Source organism: Trichechus manatus, unplaced genomic scaffold, assembly GCF_000243295.1.
Source record: "Trichechus manatus latirostris isolate Lorelei unplaced genomic scaffold, TriManLat1.0 scaffold00048, whole genome shotgun sequence".
Lineage (NCBI taxonomy): Eukaryota > Metazoa > Chordata > Mammalia > Sirenia > Trichechidae > Trichechus > Trichechus manatus.
Window position 1 is genome coordinate 6,405,799 of NW_004443984.1, and position 13,298 is coordinate 6,419,096.

Genomic DNA, 13,298 nt, shown 5'->3' on the forward strand with positions numbered 1-13,298 from the left:
AATACCTGGACTTAGTCGAGCTCCTAGATGGTGGCCATTGCAGGCTCTTTAAACTCACGGTGCTGGTTCAAAAGGTAGAAAAACTTTTACCAGTGTTTGCCTACTCCTGAACGCAAAGGGACTGTGATGTTATTATAGTATATGTCCATATCCTTGTAGTCACCCATACTGTAGGTTAAGTTGTTAAAGAGTTTTTTACTTTCATCATGATGATAAACTTCCTTGGACAAAGTCCGTTGGATGTGCCTATGGGCTAGCTCTCGCTTCCTAGGGAAATTAAAGTACAAAAGAAAGGATTCTTGATATTTTGAGCTTTGACTTGATATCTGGCCCAATCCCCCTAACATTCGTAGGAAGAGCTCACATTCATTGAGTGCCTGCTGTGTGCCAGACACATGAAACTAGGTGCTTTATATTATCTTTAACCTTCACACTAACCCTTGAGTTAAGTAGTATTCCCATTTTACCAATGGGAAACAGACCCAGAAAAGCTAAGTGACTTAGCCAGGATTGTGCAGATTAGTAACAAGGCAAGTACTAGAACTAAGAACTTTCTACTTTGTTTTCATTTTTATCTTCCTCTAGAAGTATGTATTTAGCTCTTTAAAGATAGCGGCAAAGAATTTTCTTAGGTTAGATTTATTGTGGAGAGTTTTGAATTACAAGCTAAAAGAAAAAAAGATTTTTTCTAGAATGTAGGGTTTAAATTTAAAAAGTTAGTTTGCTGTTGTATCTTTCTATTGTCCCTGCCCTTAGCATTGTATAATACTTTCTTTTCCACATTTTGTGGTTGATATACTTGTGGTTCTTTGTAAAACAAAAGCTTTAGTTTTTTAGAAGGAAGGAATAAAAGAAGTTAAGTTGGAACTTGACAAATAAGTAAGTATAGCCTGGTGGCTTTGATTATTCCCGCAGCAGACCTGAACATTCTTTTCACTCAACATTAGGGTGCAGACACACTATAAGGACATACTGCCCTCTCTTTCCTTCTAATATCAGTAGTAGTAATTGATGTCAGGTGAGTACAGCTGCTTTATATTTGGGTCAGTTCTGTGTAAAAAGAGCATTTTAAAGAATACTCCTGAAGCTATTTTTTGAAAGTTAAGCATCACTAACATTGTCAAAACATGGACTCAAATGCCAGCCATTCATATGGAGGCCCTTAGGGAGATCCCTGCTTTTGCCCTTGCAGAAATAAAATTAATAGCTAATCAAATAATAGTTAAATAAATATACCGTGTGTTTAATGCTAATATCTAACCATTGTAAAGTGATTACTGTATGCCAGGTACTGCTCAGTGTGCTCTTCAGGTATTCTTTAATATTTACAATTCCACTTGACAGACAAGGACACTGGTTCAGGGAGGTTTAACTTTTTTTTTTTTTTTTTTTTTTTTTAACAGTTGAATGGAAAACTACACAGGTAGTTACTGGTTGAGCCATGAGTCAAATACTAAAGTAACTAGTCTGTTCCAAATTAGAGCCCCAGAGTATTGTAGATAAGGTTTTTTTATTTTGCTTTGTTTTTTGTTTTAACTTTGATGTTTATTCTCCCCCCACCCCACCCCCTGCCCAAATCTTCTCTCTACTCCATGCTCTGTTGGATTTTTTCCCCTGTATTTAAGCTTTTAATTTTTGCAAATTTTTTTCTTTGGCTTTTATTTTCAGAAGGTTTCAGCATCCTCAGGAGCAGAAAACTGGAAATTTATTCATAGGTTTAGAAATTTTATAAGCACTCTTCAGAGTAATCATACTTCACTTCCCTGTGTCTTAGAAATTTTCTTTTTGGATTATGTTATTTAGGGGGAAGGCTCTTAAAGTGCTCTCTGCCCATTTACTGATACATTTTAGATATTTCACTTTTTGTCCTGGATGTCAGGAGATGGTTTAAAGGTTTGGTAAGTAATACAGTTTGATTTTGTGTGTCTCAAAGATTTCTCATTCAGTCACGTATTTGAATTTATTTTATTTTGGCTTTTTTTCCCTCATTCTGTTTGCAGTATTAACTGAAAGTCATTTTGTTAATGCTAATTTTGATCTTTTTTTTTTCACTAGCATGTATCGGAGCACTCAGATTTGAAGAAGGACATAGGTAAAATATATAATGTGGAACATTTTCTAACAGTAGGGCTATGAAATTTTTTTCCTTGTTTAGTTGCATACCTGCCATATTCAATTTAAAAATTATTTACAAAACAACTTAATTGGTATAGTTTAAGCCAAAACAGTTATGGATATCTCGGTACTCTATAAGCATAGCATCAGTTCTCTGAATCCTTAAGGTTGAAAAAAGTGTTCTCATGTTACATTAGGAAATACTTAGGACCTTAAAGTTTTTACCCTCTTTGAAATTTTATGCAGAAGACTTGCTTACTTAGTTGTAAAGTCAACAGCAGGTATCATTCTAAAGCACGCTTTAGATTTATCAGAATCAAGCCTTACTACTTCTGTGTCCCTAAACTCTTCTTATTGATCCAGAACCTGAGACAAGTGTGCAAAGATTCTTTTCTATGACTAGAAGTTGTAGAAGACCAAGAAACCTTTCAAAGTGACTTATTCTCTACTTCAAAAAGTTGTTTTAAAATAGGGTTTATTTTTATATAAGCAAGATATGCCACACATTTTTAAATTTTTAGGTTGGTTTAATGACAGCAGAAATACTAACATATTCATTTTTCTGTCAAACATGTTCTTTGAAAATTAGGTATCTGCAATATATTTTTACTTTGAGTTACTTAAGAAGTTTGTTTACGCTCCGTTCACTTGGAGTAGAACTTCCTAATATGTGATTGAAAAGCTCTAGGTTCTTCTGCAAAGTCAATGAGAACACGAGCTTCTGCATATGCGTAATACTCTTTCTACTTGATAATCAGATCTTGAACAAGACTAAGATGTCATCTAAGAGAGATTGAAGTCAAGAATATATTTTAAAATTCCACTTTTTGTGTCCCATTTATAAGAAACCAAGTTAGCAAGATAAACTTGCTAACTAAGATACCAGGTGGAACCATTGCTGAATTTACTTTTAAAAAAAATGGCTGGTGGAGGGAAGGAGAAGGTACCAGTTGAACAATCAGATATGAGGATGGTAAGGCATTTTTGAAATTAAAGTTTGTTGATAGTAGGAAATTCATCTACTGCTATATGAAAATGTTATGTTTATTCATAGTGTATTTTCAGGAATTCACCTATTTCATAGAGCAAGGAGTAACTGTAAATAAGTAATACAAGTGTGGCTATAACTAACCCCGGCAGTCTTCATTAATATTTGGAAATATTATGCCCATTTACTTTTAAAAATGACACCCAGATTATATAACAGTCACTGGCAAAGTCTGTTGGAATCTGGGATTTCCTAACTTTGCTTTAGCATTTTTAAAAAAGTACTGGAAAGTTCCATTTAGACTGGAAAATGAGGACCTGCATAATGGAGCTGTGTATGATGGCATTAGAGTGCATATGTTAGTATTTTTTTGAGAGAGAGAGCAATAACTGATTTGCCAGTGACTAAAAGGTAGTGATTATGGTTGGGATTTTTTTTTTTTCCTTTGGAATTTTGCAATGGAAATGTATGACATTTGGCCCATGAAAACGCAGCAGCCCCAGTCGCTGCTCCTGTATTTCTACCTAAAGGGGAGGTGGAATCACTCTTTTCAACAATAACCTCCATTGACTTTGTCGCTAACAATCTGCTGGTGACCATGATTTCTGAGGGCCACTCTTGGGACCAAGGACAAGAAGAAAGGTGGGAGGGGTGGTAACCAGATAAACTGTTGCAGCACCTTTAATTTGACTACTTGGGTGATAATTTGTATGAAAAGCAATGTTTTACTACAGGTTTGTCTCTAGTTTCGACACCGATTTTTTTCCCCTTACTTTCCAGGAGCCTAGAACAATGTCTTTTTCAAAGAAAGTGGGGGAAAAGCACAAATATTGGAAGAAAATCATGGGAAATGCTGGGAAAATATTTTTCTCAAGAAAAGAATATAGAGAAGAGGTGGAGGGGAGTGGAGTGAGGGTCAGTGTTAGGAAGTAAAATATGATACAAATAAGTATTGAGTGATTTGTAGACTGATAAGCTTTCTATATATGGTTTACTTACAACTAACATGAAATGAGTGTTTCATTCTTTAAGCATGCAGTTGGGGAAGAATGGGAAGCCAGCCTGGAGGCACTTGCTCTGTATCCAGGTTGCAGAAATGGCTCTAACAGCGTTGGTATCCTCCAGTCCGAGAGCAGCATCTCCAGAGGAGGCATTTCTATAAATCATGAGTCTGATCACCTTCACCATCATTATCTAACCAATAGATAAGGCTTCATGAGGGTCATTTTGATAGCTTTAGATTGTCAGGAAAGTATATACATACATGGGGAAAATAGAATTATGCTCAAGATTTTTTTTACTCATATAGTTAACTTTTCACAACTAAAATAATCTCAGCAGATACTAATTTATAATCTAAAATGCATTTTCCTGAGATGAGACTGCAGAAATCTCCATTTCGTGGGCAAGGTTTACATTTGACCGTTTGTTTACTGACTTATGTCCAGAGCATCCCCATACTGGGAGAGGGTCAGTGGCCGTTTTGCGTGTTTGACATGAATATTTTAAAGAATCATGCAAACAGTTTTAAATGTAGCTGGATTTATTGAAAGCCAGGGAAATATGGCTGTTATCACGAGACATTAACTTGTGTCTCTTGATTATTTACACCATTACAGAAGAACAGAAGTGTGAATAGCTCAGAGTAGTTTATTTAACTTTGAAGTGACAGTTTATATGTACCTTTATACGTGGGATAAGAGCTCAGCTGCTAACCAAAAGGTCAGTAGTTCAAATCCACGAGCCACTCTTTGGAAAGCCTGTGGGGCAGTTCTACTCTGTCTTGTTGGGTCACTATGAGTTAGAATTGACTCAACGGCAGTGGGTTTTGGTTCATTTTTTATATGTGGGATAGCTGATATCCTTGGAATTTACTTCAGATGATTGGTGAAAACATAGTGCTAGGAACTCCGTTTTTTCTCATGTCCGGTGGTCAAGTTCTTATAAACCAGGCATGAAGAGAAATAATTCATTCTCCAGATCATGAGATTTACTCTCTTCAACCCAGGAACAAGTATAATGATTACATTTTTCAGAGTCTGTCCCCCTTTTTTTTTTTTAGTCTTGGGGGGCAGCAAAGCTGTGATTAAGTATATTGAAGATTTTTATTAGAGGATTTGAAATACCACCAGAAGTATTTAGTAGTATAGGTGTTACCACTGACGTTGAAGGTAAGATTTGCCATAAAAACTCATAATGGAAGACGGAAGAGCAATCAGTTTCAAAATATGAAGCTTGAAATTTAGAATTATTGTTGGCTGTTAGAACCACAAAATACTATAAACCAGAGATATCTAAGAGCAGAAGAGTCTGTTGTCGCCAACTCCCTGGACTCTTGGTTTAGAGAATCTAATCCAGGATGCATGTCAATTCTGCAGCAAACTGTTTTAATTTTGCCTCATTTCCAGATGCTGGTTTAATACAAATGCTCTGTCCCACTAATTAGCTTTGAGCAGAGTGCGTTGAAAGAAAACTTACACATACATCTTGTCTTCCCTTTGAATGTTTCTTTCCAACTGCGAACTAAAAAATATTGAGCCCAGCATTCACACAGCTTGGTCTCCCAACTTCATTTTACTTAATCTCTCATTTTTTTTCCTCAGGTCATTCTAAATGCAATTCCTTTATTTATTTACTTGAATTTGGCTTTGTTTTTCTTTATAAAGTAAAGACTAAGTAGCATGAGTCCCTCTTGCCCTCAGGAGCAATTGTTCTGATTTTTGTCCGTGGATTTTTCTTTTCTGGGCTAGAAAGCATATCTAGTCCAATGCTTAACTGAGTAGTATAAGTAAGTTTACTGACTCTTTTCCTGTTTAGTGAACACCTAGCCATGATAAAACTGTCCTTGTACTTCTAAATGCCAACCTGAAGATAGAAGTTGTAAAGAGGAAGGGGAGGGTGCCTTGACCATATTTTGAATACATAAACATTTTGAGGGTTTTTTTGTTTTTGTTTAAACAAGACTAAACTTCTTAAGACCAGATGTGTTTGTTACACTTTTTTTTTTTTTTTTTTTGATTGCTTCTAGTCATTATGTTTAGCATTAATGGATTTGTATTCTGCCCTAGTCCCTAAAGGTAGTTTTATACGCTAACTTTTGTTTTGCCTTTCTAGCTGCTAAGGTAGGATAATGGTTATTACAGAGTGCATATTTTTTAATGGTCTCCAGTGTGAACTGCTTCTGAGCCAGTGATGGAATAAGTACATTGAGGAGGAAGGTATCGTTTGGAATCCAGGACCATTCAGCAAAGATAACTGCCTGATTATATGGTCAGAATGCTCAAACTCTTACATCATACCGATGACTTTCTCTTCCATTTCCCTGAAGAGCTAATTTTGTCAGCCTCAAATTTCCCCTTACCTAGCTAACTCTCATTTCCATTCCCAAAGTAGTGACCTAGTTCTGTCACTTTTGAGTGTCAACGGGAGTTGAAATGTCATAGAATTAGTACAATAAACCTGTTTAATGATTTATAGGAAGCAAATAAAAGGAATTTTGTTTGCTGAGTACTTGAAGTTTAGAAAGTTTTGTTTTTTAGTTTTATAACTTTGTGAAGTGTAAGAATTTTTTCCTGGTTGTTAGTTGCAGATGAATTTATTCAGTATTTTTCGCCTCACTGCTTACCAAGTTAAGTTTTTAATGCTAATTTACTGTAAGAAAGCAGTTGGATGGAATAGGCCTTATCTTTTAAATTTAAAGCTTATACTAATTGTAATCAGATAAAGTTCACTTTTTTCCTGACTTAAAAATCAAACCCATTGCCGTCGAGTTGATTCTGACTCATAGTGACCCTGTAAATAAAACAGTCAAGGATGCAGATGCACATTAAATTAAATCAGCCTGTGTTTGGTCTTCATGGGTAATCTTTTTTTTTACTGAACATCTGTTAAAAGAAGAGACAAAATTTCAGGCTATAGCAAATTAATACCGTTAGTTGATTAAGAGCTGATTTTTATTAAAGAGTAGAATTTGTAATTCATTTCCACATACTTTAAGATCTGACTCATCCCTTAAAATTGTGAGACTCAAAACTACGCCCACATCACTTAATTTTATGTCCTTCCCTGTTTACTGTGTCTGACCTTCAAGATTTTCGTGACTGATGCTGAACTGGAAGAGTGCCAATGCAGAAATTTGGGGGAAAATGAGATCTGAAGAATGCAAAGGGAAGTAGGAATTCATTTCTAGCATTCACAAACCTGCTTTGTCGTGTCTACTCCATCCACTACAGTGAGAGGAAAAGAACTGAGTTCATGGAAATTACCAGCTAAGCCTTACATCTGTGTTAATGTTTTTAGGAAATATACTGAAAAGGTAAGTGAGATGTCTGTTTTGAAAAAGGACATTATTAGGTATTTTAAAGCCAGTTATTCTGCATTAGTAAAGATGGGCAGCTTCTTTATTCTGAACTTCAAAGAGTCTTGTCCCCATTTGGTGTTCCTGAATACTGTGGAGAAGATTGTTGTTCTAGCCAACACAGAGCTTCATGGTGGTTAAGCCAGTACTTCCATTGAAGTCTACAAATTGCCAATTATTGTTGTCCTGGTTGTGCTCAAGTCCCCCCCCCCCCGCCTTTTTTTTAAATCCTTCAAAGGAACGATACAGAAAAACTTTTTATATGTTTCAAAAATCCTGCCAGCATACATTTGCATTAGAAGTATAGTCAAATAAGAGTAGCCAAAAATTAGGTGTTTTTATAGGTCTCTGTTAACATCCACATATATTGCTTTTGTACACAGTTCAAAAATTACTAGGATTAAGTTATTGCACATTATTACATACCTATGTAATAGGTGTTGTGCTAGGTCCTGGTATACAAAGATAAACTAGCACACAGTTCCTGTTCTCAAAGTGTTCATTCTTACTGATAAAGTACGGATAGAATTCTAGTTTAGGGAATCAAAATCATTACTAAAGTGAGTGTAGTTCCATTTGTCCATCAGCAGTCCACTCTAACTAGTGTATTAATCTGAACATGATAAATTCTATTTGAAAGATCCTCTGTGTGTGTGTAACATTACTTAAACTATGTGCCAAGTACTATTTTAAGCTCTTTACATATAGTAATATTTTAATCATCGTAACTATCCTATGAAGTACTATTATTACAGCCCATTTTACAGATGAGAAGATTAAGGCAGAGAAATTAACTTGCCAAATTTGTACAACTATGATCTAGAACTAATACTTGAGACCAGACAGGCTGATTCCAGAGCCTGCACTCTTAATTTGGGTGTGATATTTATATGCAGTAACTGGCTCTAAGTGCCCAGAAAACATCTTGCATTCTTAATATAGTTTGCCTGGTTTTTTAAGGGAAAGCATCAATAGCATAGAAAGATTACAGACATAATAGTAGATAAACCCGTTAGACAACCCAAAATTCTCTTTTCATCAACTCCTAGCTCTAAAACAGCCATTTTGCATTATGATCTGTACACACACACAATTTAGGTAAAGAACGGGAACAGAAGAAGCAGAGCTCATCACAGTTATATTTAGCACTGATAGTCCCTTGGGTCAACCCCTTTTACATTTTGGAATGTGGACAGTTTCTTTAGCTGAAAAATCATGACTGCTGGGACTTCCCTAGGGTTCTTTAAAAAAAAATACAAGGATCTGCACAGAAGTAAAGAAAAATTGCTCTGAGAACCCCAGGTAGGTAATTTACTTCCTGTTGTATGCATAAGTTTATTTGAAGCCTCTGCACCTATCCCATGTTGTTTTAGACTTATGTAAATCAGATTTTACTTTTAATAAACTGTTTCCTGAACAAGTGAGTTTTTTTTTCTTTTTGGTCTCATTTTCCATTAAGTTCTATATCTTCCTTGATCACCGTATGTATGTAATTGCCACTCTTCACGCACCTCCTACATATCTAGTACTGTTGAGGGATAAAAAAATACGTATGCCAAGGCTTTGCTCTTCGCAGATTCCACCCAGTACTCAAACTTTGCAAATTTTTAAAAGTAAGGTCAGGGAAGGTTGTCAAATCAGTGTCAGCAGTGGCTGATTATATATCTTAAGCAGTTGTGACAAGGAAAAACCTGGTGAAATCAAGTTAACTTCCATGAATAAATGCAATTAATTGAAGAAACAATTTTGACCTTATTTCTTCTAGATAAGTGCCTCTCAAACTTTAATGTGTGTGTGAATCACCTGGGGAATCTTGTTAAAATGCAGATTCTGATTCATTAGGTCCAGGGTCAGCCTGAAAGTCTGCATTTCTTCACATAAGATTCACTCCTGTAAAAAAGTGTACAACTCAGTGGTTTTTAGCATATTGACAGTTCTTTAATCACTGTCTAATTCTAAAACATTTTGTCATGCCAAAAAGAAACACTGTACCCATTAGCTGTCACTCTCTACTCCTTCCAGCCCCTGGAAACTATTGTGTGTCTGGATTTGCCTGTTCTCTGGACATTTCATATAAATGGAATCATAAATTACATGGAATTTTGTGACTAGCTTTCACTTAGCATGTTTTCAAGGTTCATCTATGTTGTAGCATGTATCAGTGCTTCATTCCTTTTTATAACTGCATAATAGTCCATTGTATGAATAGACCACATTTTATTTATCCATTCATCAGTTGGTGGACATTTGGGCTATTTCCACTTTTTGGCTGTTATGAATAATGCTGATATGAACATTCATGTGCAAATTTTTGAGCTTTAATTTCTGTTGGGTGGAATTGCTGGGTCATAACGTAATTGTTTAATGTTTCAAGGATCTGCCAAACTTTTCCAGAGTGACTACCATTTGAGAGTCTTTTTTGCTGACAAGTTCCCAGGTGATGCTGAATGGCAAGGCTCCAGATTACATCTTGGCACTTATAAAGAAAACAATTACGAACGTGACTTACTGAGTTCAGCTGGCAAAGTCTGGCCAACAGCAGGGAACAAGGGAGGGTGGGGGTTCTTTTGCTTAGTTTGGCTTTTTTGGGGTCTTCATAACACCTATCTTCTAACGTTAGTCTTACCTGTGCCTGGGCTGCTTGTTCTGGGCTTTTTGCTGGATGTAGATTGATACATCTGGTATCAAAAGTAGAAGAGAGACTACCCATTCTTAGTTGAAAGAGGCAGCTCTAAGTTGAGAATGCCCATTTAATTGGCAGAGTGTTAGTGAAGATATTTGATAGTGTTCTACAAAATTTCTAGGTGGCTCTTCAATGTGTTGACAACATTCAGGGGAAAATGAACAGGGCAAAAGGGAAAGGGGACAGGCACCGTTCCCTTCCAGTTGAGTTCAGAAAACATTGATCCTTTCTAGTTGCCTTCAGGGAAGGAAGAGTCGAGTAGTGGAGGCAGACACAATTTAATACGTTGTGGTGAAGGTTAGGATACACCAAAGGATGAGGGTGGGTTTAAGGAACACTTCTGGAGGCTGGGCCTCCTGTACTCAATCTCTATCCATTGTTATTAAGATCTGACCTATTGTGGGAGATGCAGATTCTGTGCTGTGGTTCAGTTTGAAAGGGAAAACTAGATAATGCTAGAAAGTGAAAGAAGTATATAGCTTAAAGATCCGTAAAAGTTTAGATGAGTTACAGGTTGCGTTTGGTATAGGGGGAGTGACAATTGGAGGTTGGAGATGCTAGAAATTAGAAAAGATTTCTTGGATGTAATAGTTGAAATAAGCCTTGTAGGATTTTAGAAATAGAGGTATATGAGAAGGGTGTATTCTGAGATGATGGAACAAAAAAATCTAAAACATTGAGCTTACGAATGGCAGGGCATATACCAGCCATCCTTTACTCAACAGCTACCATGTGCTCAGGTGCCTGGGTATGCAAAAAGGGATAAAACAAAAGTCCCAGCCTTCATAGTTAGCAAGTCAGAGCTGTTTTAAACATAGTAGAATGTGATAACGTATAAAATCAGCATATTAAGAGGCAGTAGTAGTTTTTAGGAAGATATGGTTAACTCGAGGCCGGCCATTGTTTGTGTTTGGCTTGATTCAGTTGTATCTGAAGTGAAAGGAGTAGGAAATGTGGATGTGAAGGTAAATTGGAATGTTACTGCTTTCTACATTGGGAGAAATGGTCTGAAAACACTAAGCATGTGGCTAATAGTAAGGAGAAACAGCAGGAGACTTTCAGATTTGTCCCTTAGTGCCTGTGTACGCTTACCTGTGATCATAAATTCATGGCTTTAGTGGAGGTGTAAGGTAACTTGGTCTGGTCTTTAGTCTTGAAAAAAATGAATCACCTGATATACTCCAGGGCTCAACTACTGCACTCCATAATTGGAAATTGTCAACTGCCCTTCAAAGATTTTTTTTGTTTATTGTTGCAGTTTAAATGAAGTTTACGTTTCAAGTTAGAATCCCATACAAAAATTCACACATACATTGTTATGTGACCCTAATTGCTCTCCCCATACTGTGACAGCACACTCCTCCTTTCCACCCCTGATTCCCCATGTCCATTCAACCACCTCCTAGCCCTCTCTGCTTTCCCAACTCACCTCTGGACAGAAGCTGCCCGTTTAGTCTCTTGTATCTACTTGAGCTAAGAGAGACAATCCTCAGGAGTATCACTTTATGTCCCACAGTCCAGTCCAATCCCTGTCTGAAGAGTTGGCCTCAGAAATTAGTTCTGGGCTGAGAGAATCCAGGGGCCATGCGTTCCAGGATCCCTCCAGTCTCAGTCAGACCATTAAGTCTGGTCTTGGTAGAATTTGAGTTCTGCACCCCAACTTTCTCCTGCTCCATCAGGGACTGTCTGTTGTGTTCCCTGTCAGGGCCGTCATTGGTGGTAGCCCAGAACCATCTAGTTCTGATCTCAGGCTGATGAAGTCTCTGGTTTATGTGGCCCTTTCTGACTCTTGGGCTACTACTTTCCTTGTGTCTTTGGTGTTCTTCATTCTCCTTTCTTGTGTCTTTGGTGTTCTTCATTCTCCTTTACTCCAGGTGGTTGGGACCAATTGATGCATCTTAGATGACCACTTGCAAGCTTTTAAGACCACTCACCAAAGTAGGATGCAGAACATTTTCTTAATAAGCTTTGTTATGCCAGTTGACCTAGATGTCCCCTGAAAGCATGGTCCCCAGGCCCCTACCCCTGCTACTCTGTTCCTCAAAGTGTTTGTATTCAGGAAACTTCTTAGCTTTGGTTTAGTCCAGTTGTGTTAACTTCCCCTGTAGTGTGTGGTGTCCTTCCCCTTCACCTAAGATAATTCTTAACTATTATCTGATTAGTAAATAATCCTCACCCTCACTCCCCACCCTGGTAACCATCAAAGAATGTTTTCTTCTGTGTTTAAATCTTGAGTTTTTATAATGGTGGTCTTATACAATATTTATCCTTCTGTGACTAAATTCACTCAGCATAATGAGTTCCAGCTTTCTCCATGTTATGTTTCACAGCTTAATCGTTCTTTATTGTTTCATAGTATTCCATTGTGTGGATATACCATAATTTGTTCATCCATCTGTTACTGGGCATCTAGGTTGTTTCCATCTTTTTGTTATTGTGAACAGTGCTGCAGTGAACATGGGTGTGCATCTGTCTATTAGTGTGACAGCTCTTATTTCTCTAGGATATATTCCAAGGAGCAGGATAGCTGGATCGTATGGTACTTCTATTTCTAGCTTTTTAAGGAAGCGCCAAATCAATTTCCAAAGTGGTTGTACCATTTTAGATTCCTACCAGCAGTGTGTAAGTGTTCCAGTCTTTCCACAAACCCTCCAGTGTTTATTATTTTGTGTTTTTTTGGATTAAAGCTAGCCTTGTTGGGGTGAGATATCTCATTGTACTTTTGATCTGCATTTTTCTAATGGCTAATGATCGTGAGCATTTCTTCACGTGTCTGTTAGCCGCCTGAATATCTTCTTTGGTGAAGTGCCTGTTCATATCCTTTGCCCATTTTTTAATTTGGTTATTTGTCTTTTTGTTGTTGAGGTTTTGCAGTATCTCATAGATTTTAGAGATGAGACGCTGATTGGATTTGTCATAGCCAAAAATTTTTTCCAGTCTGTAGGTTGTCTTTTGACTCTTTTGGTGAAGTCTTTTGATGGGCATAAGTGTTTGATTTTTAGGAGCTCCCAGTTATTTAGTCTCTCTTCTGGTGCTTGTGCATTGTTCCTTATGGTTTGTATTGTGTTTATGCCATGTATTAGGGCTCCTAGCATTGTCCCTATTTTTTCTTCCATGATCTTTATTGTTTTCGATTTTATATTTAAGTGTTTGAT